The sequence below is a fragment of the Hylaeus anthracinus genome, unplaced genomic scaffold (assembly GCF_026225885.1).
Source record: "Hylaeus anthracinus isolate JK02 unplaced genomic scaffold, UHH_iyHylAnth1.0_haploid 12000, whole genome shotgun sequence".
Taxonomy (NCBI): Eukaryota; Metazoa; Arthropoda; class Insecta; order Hymenoptera; family Colletidae; genus Hylaeus; species Hylaeus anthracinus.
The window spans coordinates 7,991,184-8,011,437 of record NW_026534347.1 but is presented as its reverse complement, the minus strand read 5'-3'; the positions used below and the strand labels follow the sequence as shown (position 1 = coordinate 8,011,437).

General features: G+C 38.3%; 1 protein-coding gene across 4 annotated transcripts in view; it reads right to left on the bottom strand.

Annotated features, from left to right (window-relative positions):
* Nucleotides 1-20,254, bottom strand: part of LOC128890183 (zwei Ig domain protein zig-8-like) — a 290,530-nt gene that overhangs the window by 144,609 nt on the left and 125,667 nt on the right. The window contains exon 1 of one of the 4 annotated variants that reach the window (XM_054148464.1): nucleotides 9,697-10,568. The exons of the other annotated variants lie outside the window; for them this stretch is intronic. The gene's annotated coding sequence lies outside the window, so the exon portion shown is untranslated. Of the gene's footprint in view, nucleotides 1-9,696; nucleotides 10,569-20,254 lie in introns of those variants that run through there. 4 annotated transcript variants of the gene reach the window in all.

Sequence of the window (20,254 nt, the reverse complement as noted above, 5' to 3'; positions counted from 1 at the left end):
AACTGCACAATACCTGTTCGATAATTAATTATTAATTATGGCGAAACTAATGGAAAAGTTAGTTCGAGTGAATTTCTATCCTTTTTTTCTCGCATGTCTAACGGAATTAAATATAAAATAAATTTGTTTGGCTTGAAGCAAAACAAGAGTTGTATCCTATTTAAAATTGTGCAATTTTTCAACATTCTAAATCCTCTATTTTTTTCTTGAAGATCCTATCAAGGAATGTTAAGAAAGTTCATAAATATCACAAGGTGATTTAAAATCAATAAGAATTTAAGAAACGCACAACTTAAATTCATAAGTATGAAAGGAAAAAAAAATTATATTCAGGACAGTGAAAAGGTTCGAAACACAGCTTCTTATAACACCCACGCGTACAAATAAAACCGGAGCGAATACTAGAACCCTCTAACTCACCGGCCAGGTGGCCGAATTTTCGACTCAGCTTCTTCTAACTTTATCGCGGGATTTTATTAGCGGAATTATGAGGTTGTAAAGTAGGGCATATTCGGAGTTTTATATCACTAGAGAACTATCTAAGATATTGGCGTGACACATTGCGATTTCTTTTACGCCTACACTAGACTTACGCGAATTTTTTCCAACGAAAGTTCATAATCGCTGTAACAGAAACTACGAGTCGCTGTTTACGTAACTTCCACGCCCTCGGGTACTCTTAAAATACTGTTCTATTCGATAAAACGTAGCAAAAAAAAAAGTATGAAATTAATTCAAAGGAAGGAATGAGAAGTCATGAAATGGAAGGAAGTCACAAAGCGTGTCTATCAGAGTAGTAAAAATGAACAGGCAACCAGGGAACGTAATTAAGGTAATGGAATCCTTCCTGCTCATCCAATATGCATTAAAAAAAGCAATTTGGACATGAAGTCCACAATATATGCATACATAATTGTATCGATTGACACGTTACTACTTATTCAAGAAACGAAAGATTAAATAATTAAAAATAATATTCGGATAAAATTTCGATTTCTCGTCACAAATATGTATCACGATGGCTAAATATTCCTATAAAGTAATTATTAGAATAGATTTCATGGTTCCAATGCTACACTCTTTGATAATAGCGGGATTTCTGTTTGCGCGTTGGACAACGAGCGCAAAGGGTTAAATTTGAGATGGGACGAGCGCAGGGTTTTCAGTTTCCCTTAACTCCGTCTCGAGATTTGATTAATGAAATTAAGCCACCGTTACAGCGGCACTTTTACGGTATTCGAGCGTATCGACGGTGCCTCGAAACGTGTGGTCCGCTTCGCTGGAACGAAATTTTAGCCCGATGAGCTCCGAGAGAGCACAGGCTACGACGACGGCTCGTTGGCTCAACTAATTCGGCCATGTAAATACAATATTGGCTCGTCGCCTCGGCCCTCGGGATTCGAACCAACCATTACACGAGTCGACCCATTTTCCAGCCCTTGTCTTCGAACGAACACGGACCGAGCCTTTCCACCCGATACGCCGATAATATTGCATCAAATAATGTCGTTATCGGGACGCGACATCGTCGGTTCCAGCGAAAAAGACAGCTTTCCTTCGTTTCTAATCTATTACTTAATTCTCAATTCGCGATTTCTCGCGAAACGGCGGATATTCATTGTTTTCGCGATCGATAGTACGAGTATTGCAATTGTTTTTATTTTTGTTCATCAAAACATGAACAAGGTTGTGTACATTTTAATCAAGAATATACTTCAGTTTGCACCTCGTTTACGTTTGACATTTTTCTTTTCAAATAATTTTGTTATTATCGGAAATTTTCATGAAGGCTTCTAGAATAACTTAAAAACATATTTTTGATTATGTAATATATATTATATTACTTCTATTTGATTATTAATCATTTTTCTGTGCTATTACATGTTTTAATATTTTTAATTATTTTGAAAAGAAATACGATGTGAATGTAGTGACATGCTAAAAACCGTCATGTACAAAATTAAATATGGAATTAATATACGAATGAAAATAAGAGAGAATATATAAGGTCGATTTTTTTCTAGAACGAAGCCTCGCACTAAAGAATTTTAATCCTCTTTTTGCCAATGTTTAAAGGTCTCTTGTTGACAATTATGAAACGTCAAGGCTTTGTAAAAAATTGAAGTCAAGGAAAGTTTCAGAGAGCACAGGACTAACTTGAAAGAGTTGGAGAGGTTCTATTGTTTGGACTTTTTTTGAGTGCTCGTCAGACATCTGACATTCGAAACGAACAGCCAAGAAAATTTCGAATAATAGATCCACGACTAATTAGTCTTGAAAACTCTGCAAACGTTCTTGGCATAAATCTTCTGTATCGAGTTTTATTTTTGTAGTTTTTACACTGTCTCCAATAATAGCTTACAATTAGAGCCCTTATTAATCTATCAAATCAAATTCTCGAACAATATTTCAGCGTAATATAATTACGCAGTTATAATTATTCTTCAACTGATTCTATAAGAAATTAGAACGAGGAACAAAAATCGCCAACGTGTTATTCTATTTTCGTAATTAACACAAAAAAACAGTTCATCGAGGATATATTAAAGCATATTAATTTCAGTAGATGGGTTAAAAATAATCAGGAAGCAAAGTGACTAAAACGCGCAATATTTCTCTGGGACACCCAAATAGTTTCATTAGTACACTGTGGGTGTTCATGCAAATGCATATGTTCATAAAAAAAAAGAACTGGTAGAGAAGCTGGACTCGCATTCAAATTTATTTCGTCATTAGTGAATTTTAAAAACGTATTTCTTATTTTGCATATTCTGCGAAATGCGTGTGTTTTGCATATTCCAGTGAAATGATGTACGCGCGAATATGTTGCAGATTTTCCGTGCATATTTATTTCGTTGAATTCGTTACGACTTCATTAAATTCCTACGCGATAAAAATATTTGTGAAATGTACCTACAAAAGAATTGTACCTACAGAAGAATAATAGCAAATAAAACTGTTTTACAAATGTAATCTAATTTATTAAATACCCTTATTGTAAAATGTTTGTTTCTGGGCGCAAGTTAATTTTGAGGAATCCATATTAATAAATCGACTGTTTAAAAAGAATTAATGCTTGTTATTCATTGAACAATGTATTATAGTAAAATGAAATCATATTGATTATTAAATAAATTAAATATATTCTATTATATTAGAATTTGTTTATTGTGAACAAGGTATTCACTGTAAAAATATTACAAATCATTCTTTTGGTACTATATACCATTTGTATTGTCATGCTTATGTTATATTGCTAAATTGACAACATAAACATGCAAATGAATTCTGAATTAATTATCAAATTTCCTTGAATTCTTTAGACAAGTGTCTGCTTCGATGGCGACAATTAAATTACTCTATACTTCTATCATAAATTCATGACAAATACGATTAACATTTACTGTAGTTTCTCAACGCCCAAGAATATTCCGTGGCATTAATATCACCTTGTTCCGATAGGAGAACGCGACATTTATCAGATTCCAACACGAAAATGGACCAATTACGCTCGTTGTCACCGGAATTTGATTTGGACAAACTAGCACGCCGCGCACCTGTTTCAATTTGATAGTTACCCCCACGATCGTTGCCGCAATTAATTTAAGCATGTAAATACGATATTGGCCCGTGTCCCGAACCACGGGGATGCTGTGAACTTCTCAGAACAACACGATCCATTTCTAACCCTCGCTATATGCTCCGATAGATCTTCAATTACGCGAACGGCTCTAGTTTACCAATATTAGAAAAAGTGTCGTAAATACAAACCCACCTTCTTCGATGCATCTACGGGCAAGTTTACCCGCGAAACTAACTTTCATGGCTTACAGGATCGATGGTCTTGGTGTTTTCCATCAACTTCAGAAAACAGTAACGAAAATGCGATGTAACAGGAGAATGTTAATTAAATCCGAACATACGCATTACTAACGTTTAATTATGTCGAAGATATTAAGTTGTAATTAGTCCAAACAATAATTATAGAGAGAATAGATAATTAGACAGAATAGATTGACTCGAGTGTTCGTATGATCCGTTGAAAGAAAATGCCTACGTGACATATTACATAATATTAATACTACATAAAAATCAAATTCTCGATTATTGTTTAAACAAATATTGTTAATAATTAATTTTTAATTGTTGCACTCAAGAAATACTAATATAAGATATATAAGATAAGAAACATTCAGTCTTTGATTAAACGTTAATGACAATTACGATTAAGAATAAGTATTCATTGTATACAGTAATCGTGAAAAATTTGTTCATATTTTGATATCTACTGATTGAACCAATTAAATATTAATTTATTACAATAGTTAAATTAATTCTTCACAGTATTTGTTTAAACAATGATCGAGAATATAATTTTTCTGTAATATTAACATTTCGTCAATTCCATCGTCCTTGGATCGGACAGACTCTGCTGACACGCGTCGACCAATCCGGCGTCGACCAATCCGCGTTCGGCCTTCCCCGACTGATAGGTACCCAGGCGTCAGATCCTTCAGTTCTCGCGTATACTTCGGGCGATAAAGGTCGCACTGACCTCGCGTGTGCGCGTTGAGCCGACCGAGGACCAAGGCTGGCCTACGGTGACCAGGGGGTGACCAATGCTGACCACTACTGACCACTACTGACCACTACTGACCACTACTGACCACTACTGACCACTACTGACCACTACTGACCAATTGGTAAATGATGATCAGCACTGGTGAGCGAACGCAAATTTTTAATTTTTTTTTATTTTTTATTTTTTTGCAATGTTATCATCATGCTCGCTTATATTTCCCTGTATTCCAAGACACAATTATGTGTCTTTGGTTAGGTTTAACTAAATTTATACAACATTTTGTTTAATTTGCATATTTATTTTCAGGCTATTTTTTAATTTAATTATCTCATTCTTATGTATGTTAATTTATATTTTCGTATTAATTTTTCATTATTTATTATTTTTTCATTCGGCACTAATTAACTATTACTTCAATTATTTAATTTAGTATTATTTATATTTCTTGATTGTTTTGGTGCTTTGATTTCTCTGTGCTAGGTAGATTCGCATGGTGGGGAAACGATACGCAATTGAATTGTTTCTTCGAATTGCAGCGATCGATGGAGTTTTATGTGACTCGATATTTTAATTGATAGTTTTCCTTTTCTATTTTCAAATTATTTCATTACATTACTTCTGTATACGTATGTCTATTATGATTTTCAGTTTCTCTTATCTAGGTATTTCATCGAACGAATATGTCGCTTCCATCGAGCTTCACATCGCATCCGGCGTGGGAACGGGGCGGTCTAAGTCGCGTTAGAATATAAGGCCAAGTAATTATTACCCGTTTTTCTGTTGTTTGTTCGGCCGCCCTCGAGGGCGCGTAATTTCGTCCATTTCGGTCATTATTGTTTCATGCAATAAGCAAAGTGACCAACCGTGTAGATGGACAGAAAGGTCGGTTGCCGTCCTCTAGCTAGTCTTTCGAGAGAAAGACATTGTCTTTCTCTTGCTAAAGACTCGCCAAGAGGAAACGGGACTGACCGAGTAAGTCTGTCTGCACAGTCGCGTCGTGTTCGCGATTTCATTGTAACTTCATTTTCCCCATTAAAAAAGGGAAATTTTCAATAATTGCTTGGCAGAGTCAGATCAGGAAATCGAAGGAGTTTAGTTTCCTTCTATTTCCTTCTTCGCGTACCTAGTTTCTAAGATTGTACATAAACAGAGATCGAAGGAACTTTCTTTCCTTCTATTTCCTTCTTCGCGTACTTATTGTAACTTAATTTAATCCGCGCGTGAACGAATGCCTGTCTCTTATCAAACAATCGTAAATAAGTAGCTTCATTTGTTGGTTCGTTTGCCTATATTGGCACGTTGTTTCGATTCCCATTTCGGTCACTTGACTTCATGTAATAAGCAAGTGACCGGCCGTGTGATCGAACTGAACAGTCGGTTGCCGTCCTCTAGTTAGTTTTATTCGAGAGAAATACAATACGTTCCGAATTCAGCACTCTCTCCTGGTTAGTCGTCTTATGTCAGATCTACCTTGGGATTCGGACAAGGTGCAGGGTAGTTTTCTTCTCGTAAGACATGCCGAGTCGGTCCACTTTGACTATCGAACAAGATTCAGAGAGTTATCTTATCGTAAGTCGTGTCAAGTTGGGTCGTTGCTGGCTTCGACACTCGGGTAGAGTCTGCCAACTCGTAAGACGGGTGAAACGGGTTTGCTCGGGTAGTGGGCCCTCGCGTAAGTCGGTCTATGGCCAAGGCCGAGTTGTATACAAACACGATCAGAGTAATGCCTTATCGTAAGACGTACTGAACTCAAATTATCGTTGGCTTCGAACAACATTTGGGGAGTTTTCTTCTCGTAAGACGTCTTGGGTATAGAGTCACGCAGAGAGATTACTCCCCTTATTTTGACTCGAATACAACAATGATTTGGGGGAAGACGCGGATGGGGTATTTCCCCTGAACGTGGGCGTATATGACAGACGCAGGTCATAACCGTTGCGAGGCATAACCCCTCCTACCTGGAAAAGTCGGCTTGACCGATCGGCTCCCGCGAAAACGTGGCGGTGTCAGTTCTCGCGCGCGAGGCGAGGTCAGCAATGACCCGATGGGGAGATGCAGAGACGATATCTCTTTGTATCTTGATTTTGAGTCAATTTGGTTCCCGACTTGGATGCAGAGAGTCTACCTGTCGGTCGTCTTGAGCCGGATCCTACGGTAGTTCCGATTGCGGACGCAGGGAGTTGAGTACTGATCGGAGACGTCAGTCTTTCTCTCGAATCGGACTCGCCAGGAGGAAACGGGACTGACCTAGTAAATCGATTGTACGGTTCGCGTCGCGTCGCGTCTATTCTCGCGTGTTAGCTTCATTTTCTTAGTTAAATCGATTGCTTGACAGAGACAGACACGGAGATCGAAGGAACATTGTTTCCTTCTATTTCCTTCTTCGCGTACTTAGTCTCTAAGCTTGTACACAGGGAGATCGGAGGAACTTTGTTTCCTTCTATTTCCTTTTTCGCGTACTTAGTTTCTAAGATTGTACAGAGAGAGATCGGAGGAACTTTGTTTCCTTCTATCTCCCTCGCGGGTCTCCACTCGCAGCAACCTCCACGTGGTGAGACCTGGTAATCGGTATTACTCGCGACAAAGAATCATTTGTTTATCCTTTGTCGCGAGTAATAGCGAGCTAATGGCTGCAAACTTGTAACAATATCGTTAGATATAACAAGTAGGTGCGTGGAATGCCAAGTTTTATTAATTCTTCGCAGACATTTGGAAGATGATGCGAGGACTTGCGATGCAATGAGTTTGTCATCACAAGTCTATTACATCCTTTTCAGAATACCTTTTAGTAACTAAAAGTTGAATAAGGAGCAACACGATTCGAGCTGGTTTGAATTTTGTCGCTCGGTCGCGCGACATTTAAGTTAGCGCGAACAGAACCTACGCCCTACTTCCACTCTTGCCGCGGCTCAGCTACGCGCGATTATGTCGCCACGCGACGTGCAATTAGGACAAGGCGTTATAAGCCAATCGCGCAACGAGCCAGAAACGAAAATCCCCGTACAAATTCTTCCTTCTCTCGAAGCGACATTTTTATTCCTCCCCTTGTCTAGTTCCTACTCCCTTTGGCTGTTCGCTATCTCGTCGCTGGTACCCCGAAATAAAACGAAGCCGCTCGATTCTCCGACGCGTATACATACGAAGATACCTTTGGCCCGGCCGTTGTTTCGCGGCAAATTCCGAGATTATGAGCTTTCTCCCCCGTGATAGAAGCGTAGGGTGGTTGTCGCAACAGTGAAGGAAGAGAGTGGAGTCGAACAGAGGGTGCTGCCGAGGGTAGCGCGCGAAGAATGGCAGGGGAAATGAATACAAGAGGCGTCAGGGTTTAAAAGGCCGGCCGAGTGGAGAATGCAGCAACGAGAGGAACTTGTTTCCGACGTTTGAGTCACGAATCAGCGAGTGGCTCGCGAAGATAGACCGAGGGATCTCGCCGTAAAACATTTGAGGAATAGAAATTTAGAGGTTGGGGGTTGGTTATCGCTCTTTTTCGATGGATAGACCTTGAATGCATAAGGGTCATCGTAATTAGAGACAAGAATTAGAAGGTGCCAATTAACTTCAAACATTTTATCCAAGTATGAGGGGTGAAAACTATACAATGCTTCTAATGACACGTTAGAGGATTTAGAACAGTACAGTTGGGACTTTTGTACTCGGGAAATCCTCCTACCAATCAAGTTTATTCTTTCGTCGTCTAGACTTCTTCAGTATTCTGAAACAGAGGCAGATCCATACTCGACAGTGTTACGAATCAGTGAGAGTTTTAGAATTGATACTTTCTCTTTCAACTTATCGACGTAGTTTTTACTTTGAAGATGTCGCACTGCGAATACTGAAGCATCAATTATAGGGTTTTACAATTTTTTAAATTAGGTGCACCTATGTCTATAAACTGAGAAATTAATTGCAATTTTCCTAGTCTCTACATTACGTAGGTTGAACTATACTTTAGAATTAAAATTGGAGAACAGTGACCTTTGATTGTCAATTTTATTTTCTCATTGAAATGTTACCTGTGAAAATTAATAAACACTCTATACTTGCCAATATTTAAAATTCCAAAGATTCTCTTTGAAAGCCATATAGAACAATCGAATAAACTTCAATATTAACCACAATCAATGAAATTAAAAAAGCATAATTTCTCTTCGGAAACCTATAATACACATAGCAAACTTATCACAGCGTTGCATGTAACCTCGATCTCCTCCCCTCGACTCTTGCATCGCCAAACGAAATTTGTTATTCGTCGATGATGCGAAAATATAAATAATAAAATAAAGTATCTCGTGTACCAGGTCGGTCGATTTACGTCAATTTACAGATTACGCTCTCGACGAAAGAAGAGAAACAAGTACGAAAAACGATCGTATACAAAAGAGAGTAATAGCTTACACGGACTACTCGGGGCTCCCTTGGCCCATGGAGGGGCCGTTTTAAAGGAGCTTTCAGCTTTATTAATGCTGGCGCTAATTTGCGCTACCTCGCTTCTGTCTCTTTTGCAGTTGTCTGTCGCTCTTCAACGGCTTCTGACACATTCAGCTCCGTTGAGTGTCTTGCCCCTCTGAGGGAACTGTTCGCTCTCTTTTCGTCGGTGTCATTCGCTTCGCTTCCCCCTCGCATTCTCGTTGGTTTGAATTGGACGAGCTATCAGGCGTTTGTGTTTACACCTTCGCACGTGTCGGGAAACGTCATTATTCTATGGAATTATTTCACGTGCAAATGAGGATGTATTTACTCTAGTAGAGTAGAGTAGATAGTACGTTGCTAGCGACACAATGGAAACTTCATTACTAATTTGGATTCCTTTTTTGGGCATGTGCAATTTTTGGGAAGCATGTTGCACTCGAGGCATTGCACTTTGATTTTATATTTTTTTTGGTTTATGTTTCATTTAAATTTGTATGGGCTGTTATTAGATCTTATACAACAGTGGACTTGGATTAGTTTATTATCGAAACAAGTAGATAAATTAGAAGACACAATTATTCGAATCAAACAGAGAATTTTTTAACGAATAATGCAACTCAGAAAATCAGGTTATTATACAAATACCACTCCTATGTATGCTATAAGTAGATTATCAGTATTTTAAATTGAATCTAATTCTATACCTTCGAATACAATCCAGGAAAGTTTGCTATTGGCACAGTCGAATCATAAATTTTATTTCGCCACGACCCTTTTGGAAGCACGCCATAAATAAATTCTGTCATCTACAGTAGGACCTGCGGAGAAGCAGAAATGTGCATAATTCATTACATAAAAAAACGTCGAGAAAGGAATAAAAGAGAAACGATTTTAGAATATATATTATTCGATCGATCCAATCTTCAATCTGAATAACACAATTAATTTCTGATTTCACATTGAACGAATAAATTGCGTGCATTTTTATACTTGGTCCGTTATTCGAGTAAAGGTCCATCTGAAACATTAAATCTTATTGATGAGCTCAGCAGCTCACCCAGGAGAAAAGTTACCACCGGCATTCCCTTCAACTCTCTAATCCCTTCTCCGCCATCTCTGTCTACCTACCCCCGAATACAACAAGGATTTACTTTTACTGGATTCCCGTCGGTTGAACGTTCGAATAGTATACCATTTGAATAACAGAGGTTCAATTAATACCGGTTCCTCTGTTTACAAAGTCGATCAGGTAGCTCGCTTCGTTGATTGAAATTTATGTCGCCAGAAGCGAGAGAACGAAGTTGCAATTATATCAACCCTCCGATGTAGCGAATACTTAATGAGCACTCTCGAATACTTTCGTTAAACAAACCCGTCCAACTAATTCATAGCGATAGGGTAATAGGGGAAGGTTGAAATTCTAAGACCTGTTCCATCGTTTCCACTTACTGTTTAAGTGGAACTTAAAGTTCAATTTACCGTCGAATGAGAAACGCCGATTGCTCGTAGTTTCGTTTAATTTCAGCTTAAATTTTACGACCGTCCTCCGCACACCTTCTCGTTTTCTCCCTCCCGAAAATTCGCTCGACCTACCAAAAAATTATATATTCTTTAGAGCTTGGTTAATTAAGGGGAACGAGAAGTTACACCAACGCGTTCGCAGAGTCCGTGAACGTAAAATTACTTCCACGCCACGGCGATCCTCTTCCATGGGCATTTTAATTGCTTGTTTTTCATTGGGATCGTAAATGAGGCAAGAATGCAACAAATAGAAGAACTCTGGGGAGATTTGATGAAAGAATCGCTGGCTCGAAAATTTTTCATCATTCCCCTGTCCTTTGTGCCGGAATTTGGCTTGATTACACAAAACATTGGTGCGAGATTAGAATCCCACTGATAGTTTCCTGACCGTGGTCGAATCGATGTTGTCGTAAACGAAATTTAATCATTCGTGAGCAAAATAAAGTTCTCTTTTTCAATTTTTATCGAATTCTGTATTTATTCTTGACTTTATTATAGGTATACACTTGCATAATTTGTTTTTGTTTCACGTAGAAATGTGTAATAATATTACTAATCTTGACTGACTGAGTAACATTATATTGTATCACGAAGTGTTTTTCGAGACATTGTAATTAATGAGTAAAATATGAGATAAAAAAATTCTATGAATCGATAAGGAAGTAGTTGAGGAATGCAAAAAAAAAAATGAAATACATTTGAACATTATTTACATGTTTCTCGTTTCAAAAACTAGATAACTATACGCAACCGCAAGTGTTCTTTAAACATGTCTCAAGATACGTCACGCGACTAAAATGTTTGGAAAATGCTGATTTGAAAGACGCTACGGGTAAAAGGAACGAGGTTGAAGAAAATCATGAAATATGAGAAACATCTCGCGGGACATTCTGCGCGAATACGGTTTCTACGATAACAGCAAGAAGTCTTGGAAATTTCAGTAATATATGTACGATCAAATATTTGTCCGAGTACTTTCGAACGCCGAGATTCTTTGCAAACGGTTGAAAAGTGGAGCTCTCCGTAGTCATTAAATTTAAGTGAGGTTTCAAAACGAGGTTTGCCAGTTAAATATGAAAAGCTCGAGTTGAAAGTGCATGTACCATTATTATTAAAAAAAAATAAAAATAAAAATAAAATACGTCGGTTTCACACGCGATTCTTCGAAGAGTCGAAAACAATCTCGCGTGGCAAGTCGACATTGCGGTCCAAGGGCTTATCTTATCTACCTCCAAATTTTTCATTAGAGCACACTGGTCTCGTTGAACATGATCTTCCATTTAGATTATCCAGTCATATGATCATAATTAAACTGAGAAGTCACTAGACGAGTCAACGACTGCTATAAAAATATAGAACGTTTATCAATTTCATATACAACGATGTCAATCTAAGTATGTTATTATTATGGTATCCGTTCTCAGTCCTCTATAAGGAAATTTAATTTTGAAATAAACATATAATACTTTCCATGTTCAGAAATATTATTATACATTCTCAAAATACATAGGAATAACAATGGGAAATTCGAGATGCAATTAAAATTTGATTTCCGAATGAATTAAATCATATTTGACAACACCCACTGATTTTATATTTTTTAGCTCACGAACTAGATAGGTCTGCCGTATAGACGAGACAGAAAAAATTACAAAACAGTGCAACCAAGTGATGGCAACCCGAAGCTGTCCAAGCGCGAAAGCACATATTTTTGCGTGTTTCCAGACATGAGACGTTCGTAAGATAAAATGGAGACCAGGGTATTTTTCAGTGGGTCAAAAATATTCCCTCGCGGTAGTCCGTTTTACGCGTGGTCTTTTAAAGCAAGGATCGTCGTGCGAAGCAACATCGCGAAATTGGAGCCTGCTTTCACGGCCGATATAATCGCGCTCGATGATGGCCACGTCGTGGATATTGTGATGCAGCTCGATCGAAAACCATTCGAGCGTACTGGATACCGATCGCAATGTCGGATAAACACGGGGACGGAGATGAAGAGGGGGGGGAGGAGCGTATAAGGTTGGCCGAAAAATGGAAAACGGGCACTCGTAAACATACCTATTTGCAGAGCTTCGACATGAGCATACTGTTTATATTTAATGCAAAAGCCAGTGGCTTTGGAAAGGCGATTGAAGCTTGGAATTCCAAGCAGAGATTCCCTTTATTTTTGGCAGAGAAAATTGCTGCCTTAAGGGGGTGCTTTTCTTTTTCGATGTAACGTTGTTAATTCAAATTTTTAGGATATAATTTGGATGGAATATTTGAAAGATACTAAGGGAAGAAGTATGCATATTAACGTATTGGATTGTTTTATATAATAATAGTAAAATAATAAGTAAGAAAACATTTCCGTGCCATTGGAAGTTTTGATCAACGTAACTTCGATAGAGACATCGATCTACAGTGAGATTCATTATAACGGGACACGATCAAGTCCACCCGTATTCGGCGAAAATTCAAAGTCGATTCTCTGGAAACAAAGCGTCCGATGAAAAATTTTTGTTCTATATTTTCGTATTATTTTTTCGTGTAGTGTCTGGAGAGGGCTGTCTGGAAAGTCCATGCCGATTTTTAGTAGGCAGTACAGGTCTGAATATATCGGAATGCCTGAAAATAAATAACATGTGTACATTCCTTAATAGGTGGAAAGGTTGTGGAACAAAATGGTATATATATAATTCAATAAATATACATCAAAATTCAAATATGCCTTTGAATTTTTCTTAAAAATAGGTATGAACTTTCCGGACAACCCAATAGAATCACCCCTCTTTTGCTTGTACCACCAGTTACCGAACACCCTGTACAATCACCATCGTCGACTACCCTATTTGTCAGGCAAATTAAAAAGTTTGTTACAGGAGGTCCTCCGAAAGTACAATTACTCGTTACCGTAAGTTACTCGCGAATCAACCCAAAAATCGATCTTTGCTAGCGCTGGTAAAGCACAGAAAGCCCTTCAAGGTGCACACCTCGCCTGGCACAGCGCCGAAGAGGGCGCACGCCTGGGAAAGACGTTTACAACTATGTACAAGCAGTTAGAAAACGTTTCGCGTGAAAGCCGAGACCAGCGGAAAACCGCGTGGCTAGGTCTGGTCCCAACAGCCCTCGATGGTGCAGCCGTGTCTGCAAACGCTGGAACACGCGCGATATTCGGGCGTTAAGTAAGTTTCAGAGCGGGCGCATGCATTTAGAAGACGCAACCGAGCAAACGGGCATGGAAAAAGGGCGCCATGTGTGCGCTGACTTTCGAGAAGCTTTTAAAGTGTCCTCCTTTTATAACCGGCGGTAACCACCGGCGTTATACGTGCGCCGTTAAACCGTAATGCGGGCGCATAGCGTGGTTCTTCCTTCTTGCTCGTCGAACCATCGTATCTCGTAACACGAGAACGTGCCTGTATATCTAGCCCCTACTCCCCGACAAGGCTCGTCCTTCCCGATCGTAATCCTCTCTCATTTCTGGTTATGTCTGAACTCGTATCGGGGCATTGCTTCCTACGCGAGCCTTTGATGCCACCTCGAGAGGGTGAAACGTTACCGAGGAACGCCAACCTGCGGTTCGGTATGGGACATTGTCGCGCGAATACTCGTGGATATCGGGGAAATTGAGTGCACGTACTGAAAGGTACTTCTCGCTGGGAGATTCCAACCTTTTGCTGCTGGGGCGATGCCGATGATTGGTATTGTGAGGTAACGGTTGCGGTTCCCGACCGTTCGGGGTAAATTGCACCGGTTGACGGTGGTAACTTCTTATTTTGTAGGTAAATTAGGGTGGTGAAGGTAGTTGAAAACTCTCGTGAGTTCTGTGATAGAAGTTTTGAAAGCGTTTGTGTAAAATTCAGGTACTGTTTCAGAAGTTTGAGCTTGTAAATACGATGGGGTAGAAGGGATAGTAATGGGAGGGAATTTATACTTTTACGGATATTCGGATAAGGTTAAAGATATAATAATAAGAGATACATGTAATTAATAACTATTGCGTATGAGTTATTTGTCAGGATTCTTTTCTTTACAATTAAGTAACACATAAAGGGAGGTTCCTAAGTCAAATTCAGGAATATTTTAAACACTTTATTCTTAATACTTAATTCACATAAATAATAATAAACAATATTTCAGTGATATACTGAAATATTCCTAAGCCAAATTCAGGAATATTTTAAACACTTTATTCTTAATATTTAATTCACACAAATAATAATAAACAATATTTCAGTGATCGATAGTCAGAGTCCCTTGCAATCCGAGCCCGGCAACCTGAGTCCTTTCAAATCGACCTAAGTGAGGCTGAATTCCGAAATCTTTTGGAACAAGATTACGGTGGTACCATCATTGATCTCGTTTCAAGTGGTTACCCATGACACTCAAATATCCGCATTCGATTCTGTTCTCGTTGGAAGACACAAAAGGTTACAGGTTTCAATTGTGTTACCATGATAGCGACATATAACGTATTATTCTAGTGACTTGCCACAAATGGAGTCCTATCCCACATCAATGTTTAGAATTGAGGTTTATAGCATATTCTTAAGTATAGACAATACTTAAGTATATAATACATATCATATTTTATACGATTATTGCGCATATATCAAAATATATACTTGTTTATTTCAACGAAACAGAAAACTACAATTTCAACTTCAGCTTCTAATAAAAAAAAAGAACTTGAAAAATAGAAGAATGTAATAAAACACAATAAATATAAAATTATAGAGGTATACAAGATACACAAATATAATTTACGAGATAAATATTACCAGATCTGCAACAAAAATAGTTTTCATTTGTATACACTCAGTTTTATCCATATTCGTTATATTAGGTTGTCCCGAAAGTTTCTTTCGCGAGTTCCGCTCAATTATTTTATGTAGTCGTGTTTATATAAATAGACAATCTAATTTCATAGATATTCACGTTGTAACAGTAATGGAGCAAAACGAATCGTGCACAATTCAGTAATGTAACATAAAACATAAAATATCGTGCATGTATTACTTATTAATAAAGCGAAAGAAACTTTTGGGACAACCTAATAAAATAAACTCGTGCAATCGCATTAGTATATTAAAATATACAGCTGCTGATTGAAATGAAACAGAAGACCGCAATTTCAACCTTAATTTCTGATTTAAAAAGATTACATAATACTTGAAAGATGATACAATACAATAAGACAGCGCAGTAAATATAAAATAGAACCCCCATTTCAAGACACTTCAAATCGACATCGTCTCAAAATCCTGACACAATAGTGCCATCTCGCTGTCAAATTGACATAAAAAAATCGACGATAGGTTCGTTCGAGTCTGAACATTGTATAGAATTGTGTCATCGATCATCTCGATGCACAATTCTCTCAAAAGAGTGACACTGTCAGACCAGACCGGCTAAAAATAACGGATCACAGCGCGAGACATTAAGAGTTTTATGGGAAAAGATGCGCGAGAGACAATATCCTGTGTACCGTGATACCCCAGCTAGTTCGATCACAAACACTGTATCTGAAAGGTGCCGCTCCGGATGAGACTGGCTTTATCGCTCGATAACGGCTTCAGGTAAGAGCACTATGGATCTCCTTGTCGCTACTTGTATGCATACGAGGAGCCGGCTACCTATGTTTTATGGCGCATAAAGGAGCGAGGTTCGATATAAGCGTGGATGTTCCGAGGAGAGGTCGAACGAAAGGTGGTCCGACCTCTTTCGATGCTCTCGACACCACGCGCTTCCGCGAATCATTCTTTTACTTTGCGCGGAATTTTCCTTGCTGACGATCACGTTTCAGTGTATAAAAAGGCTTCAATAAGGTCGGTATGGCCTTCCAATTTCTGGGGATATTGTCCCAGATAATATTCTGCATTTCTGACAGTTTACTTCTTGTTACTTTCGGCCACCTGCAGTAAACTCTGAAACCACGAGGCTCTGAAGTGCATTTATTACTCCTTGGTCCAAAGCTTTTCTTCTCGATTAAAAATATAATTCTACAAGAATAGCGAACGTCTTGTGTATTCTCATTGCTATTACTGATCTCGAAGTAAATGCTCACAGAATCATTATCGATAATGATCCTCTTAACCCTAAATTGCTTTTTTTTTCGTTTTCATGTAATTTAATTTTTAAGGTTAACTTGAGCTAAAATTAATATGGAAAATTTTTTTAAAGAAGTCCTAATAGTGTAGCTTTTGAGGAGAAGTGGTCTCTCTACATGTGCACAAGTAAGGACATTCGCCCTAAACGGTAGTGTCGTTAATTTTTTTAAATTTTGTGTCCTCAATTACGGACGCCAGGTCTGAAAGGGTTGATGTTCCAAACGAGCACTGTTTACATTAGCAGACAAACTTAGTGTTACAGCTTATCGTTTATTAATCCTGATAATGATATTGGAAACCACTCAATGCCCAATTGTAACGAGATTTCGATTATTCGGAAGAAGCCGGAGGTCCTCGCGAATGCATGTAGTTTGAATAATGCAAGAACGATTCGAAGTGGCCCATAAATCCGAGAAATCAAACTGAAGAAACGAATATATATATATCCCGGTGATCGATTCCGTCGCGACACTTTCAAAGTAATAGACTCGCCGTTGAGTAAAACTTTAATTACTTGGCCTCGATTTCGCTGGAATTAGCATACCGTGGAAAGCATTGAACAGTGAATCGTTGAACTTAACGAGAAAGTATACGCCTTGAGAAGAAATTGCTACCTTGCGGGACGTCGATAATATTCAATTTTTTACTCGTCGCGAGAATCGTTATTCCATTGATTATGTTGACGGGAGTATACATAGTTTATTTTATGGATTTAAAAATAATATTTAATAAGGTAACGTTAAGAGGAAAGGCATAAAAAGTCAATTCAAAATATTTTTTTATATTTCTTGCTAGATCATGCTTATTATTTTAATACTATCGGTTAAATTAGCCTGATAAAGAAACTCTACGAAGATGAGAGAAAGGAACAGAGGATATTAAATCGAAAAAGATTTTTTTCTGACTCACCGACATTCCAATTATAAAATCAGTGAAATCTCACTACCCCTGATTCAAAATTCACAATCCACGCTGAATATTACAATTCCATTACGAGTTGCAGATGTCATAAGACATTCGAGCAGCAGTCGGTTTTCATGAAATTCATCGACGTAAATCGATGGATTATTGAAGTACCATCACGAATCGAGCACAGAAGATGCTTCCGCCTGGAATTCCAATTTCGAACCCCCTCCACCACCTGCCACAGATGACGTCGTTCTTCTTTACGATTATGACTACGCCTAATTACACTGTCGTCAGCAAATACTAGGACCTTTTTGCCGGACGGAATCAAGCACAGACGACTGGCCAGTCGTAATTGCGCCAAAAAGGAAAAGTTATAGCAGTAATTGCATTTTTTTTTTCTTCGTGAGAAATATCATCGTTCTTCGAACAGACCATTTCATCCTGGAAGAAAGCATATTGCAAAGTGTCTACTTTTAACGAACCTTCAGCTTCTTATTTTACAACATGTCAATTTATTTTTACTGATTTAATTGTGAATTAAAAATTTGTTACTTCGTTTTTGCACGATTCTTATAAAACATATTTTTCAGAATTTCTATAAGTATTTTATTACCTAATTAAATCCTCCAGATTTTCTTTACCTCGTAGTAATATCTTTTACTTTTAATTTCCTTGAAATATTTTCTTTTTACGTATTCTATAACAAATTATTCAATTTCCATCAACTTCCATAATCGAACTTGTACCTTTTCGAAACCCAGTACGAACCAGCAAAACAAATGTCAGCTTTCATTTACGGTGACTGCCTTCACCATCATTATTCAACGAGAAACAATAGTTTTGTCAACGCTTTAAATCATGCAACGTATTTCTGCTTGCCCCAAAATTTATTTATTCAAGTATCAATGGAACATTTAATTGAAAGCGTTTTTAATCAAAAAGGTATTCCACACGTTTTATTTCTGGTATTCTAAAGCCAGCCCGTTAGTTATTGTATATCATTTATCGTTACTTCGTTTTCGCAATTCTCTATTGTGAAATCTTCGTCTCGCTTGGAATGCAGGCTCTATTTTTTCTCCCAATGTTCTCGCACTGTTAGCCCCGCACCGCGGTTAAAAGGATTTGTGAACTGTTTGAGCTCTAAGCGGATCACGGATAGGAGTAGGAATTCATTTTTTATTTTTACCCCGCTCGACAGAATAAAGGCATGCTTGAATAAAAAGCGAGTTCTTTTGTAGCCCCTCCCCAGGCCCGTTGATCGAATCCCATCGATCGAAACCGACTCATTCGTTGCTTTCGACGGAGTAAAAAAAGAAATCACTCGCTCGAAACTGCGAAAACGTTTCATTGGAAATGTTTTCTCGGCGCTCGCTGTTCGCTATTTAAAGCGACGACGACGACGACGTCCGTTGTTCCGTGCGCGAAGACGTGCATTTTCTTTTAAATTTCTCTTCTCCACCGGTTCCGGAAAACGTTGAAACTTTGCAGAGGATCAGTGGGATCAGTCGCAACATGGATCAATTTCAAAAGTACACAGCTTATGTTTTCAAGTAACGCCCGGCAGCGACGACAGTTGCCGCTAACGTTGTCGCCGGTGAAAATGCAAATTTATCTTCAAATTTTCCGTCCTGCTCGCCTTGCAAGCTCGAAACGTATACTCGGTAACCGTTGGACCGGTTCCTGGCAATTTTAAAAGAATACAGCCTTTGTTTTCCAAAGATTTCGTACTTTGTTGCGCGCTATCTTGGAATTCCATTACTGCGATACCAGCTTTCATCAGTTATCGTGTTTAAGGGATCTTTCAGGAGTGACGATCAAGAAAGCAAGGACGTTTCAGGAATATTTTTCGGAAGCTATAAATTAAAGGACGACTTCAATATTTTTTTTTACTAACAATACTGTTTGGAATGCGCGTAAAAATATTTTTGTATTAACTTTATGAATTTTATTTGTTGATTTGTATTAACGTTAAAGTAGCTCCTGTCGATGTCGGAATTTCTTAATACCTTCCATGGTATCTATATTAATATAAATCGATAAATAAATTTCATAAGTTCGTACAAAAATATTTTTATGCTCTGTGTGAATAGTGTTATTGATAGAAAAACATTAGAATCGTTCTTTATTTTACAGTCTTTGAAAAAAATATTGGAATGTGTGGAATACCTCTCGATTTGAAATCTATAAATTTGTAAATCAAGTCGGAAGAAAAGCGTTGGTTAAGATCACGTGATACAAAAATATTGGTTATCGATAGATCTGAAAAAGAAGTCATCATACGATAAAATTCTTCTGTTAAAGGGCCTCAAAAAAAACCCTAACTAACCACCCCTGCAATGACTTCCTCGTTCCTTTAATGTCCAGCGACTCTCTTTATGTCCGCTTATCCATGCTCATCCCAATCACTTTCGTTCCGATAATTACGATTTCATGAAAGCCAGATCGCATCGGTAGGTAGAGGCAAAGAACACGAAGCCGGCAGGAAAAAGAAACAATCTACCTTCCAGCTCTAATTAAGCCGAGCTCCAGTTACTTAATTCTTAAGACCAACGTCTAAGTAACCAGAGCAGCGTCTCGCGAATACAGCTGTACAACGACAGTAAAAGAATCCGAAGTTCTACGGTTTAATGAAAACTTCAAGTGGAGGAGCACCCTCGCAGGAATTCCGGACACATACCGAGCGCGCATCGAAATTGCGAGAATCGCAGCTTCTTGGTACGTTCGGTTCGCTATCGGCGTTTAT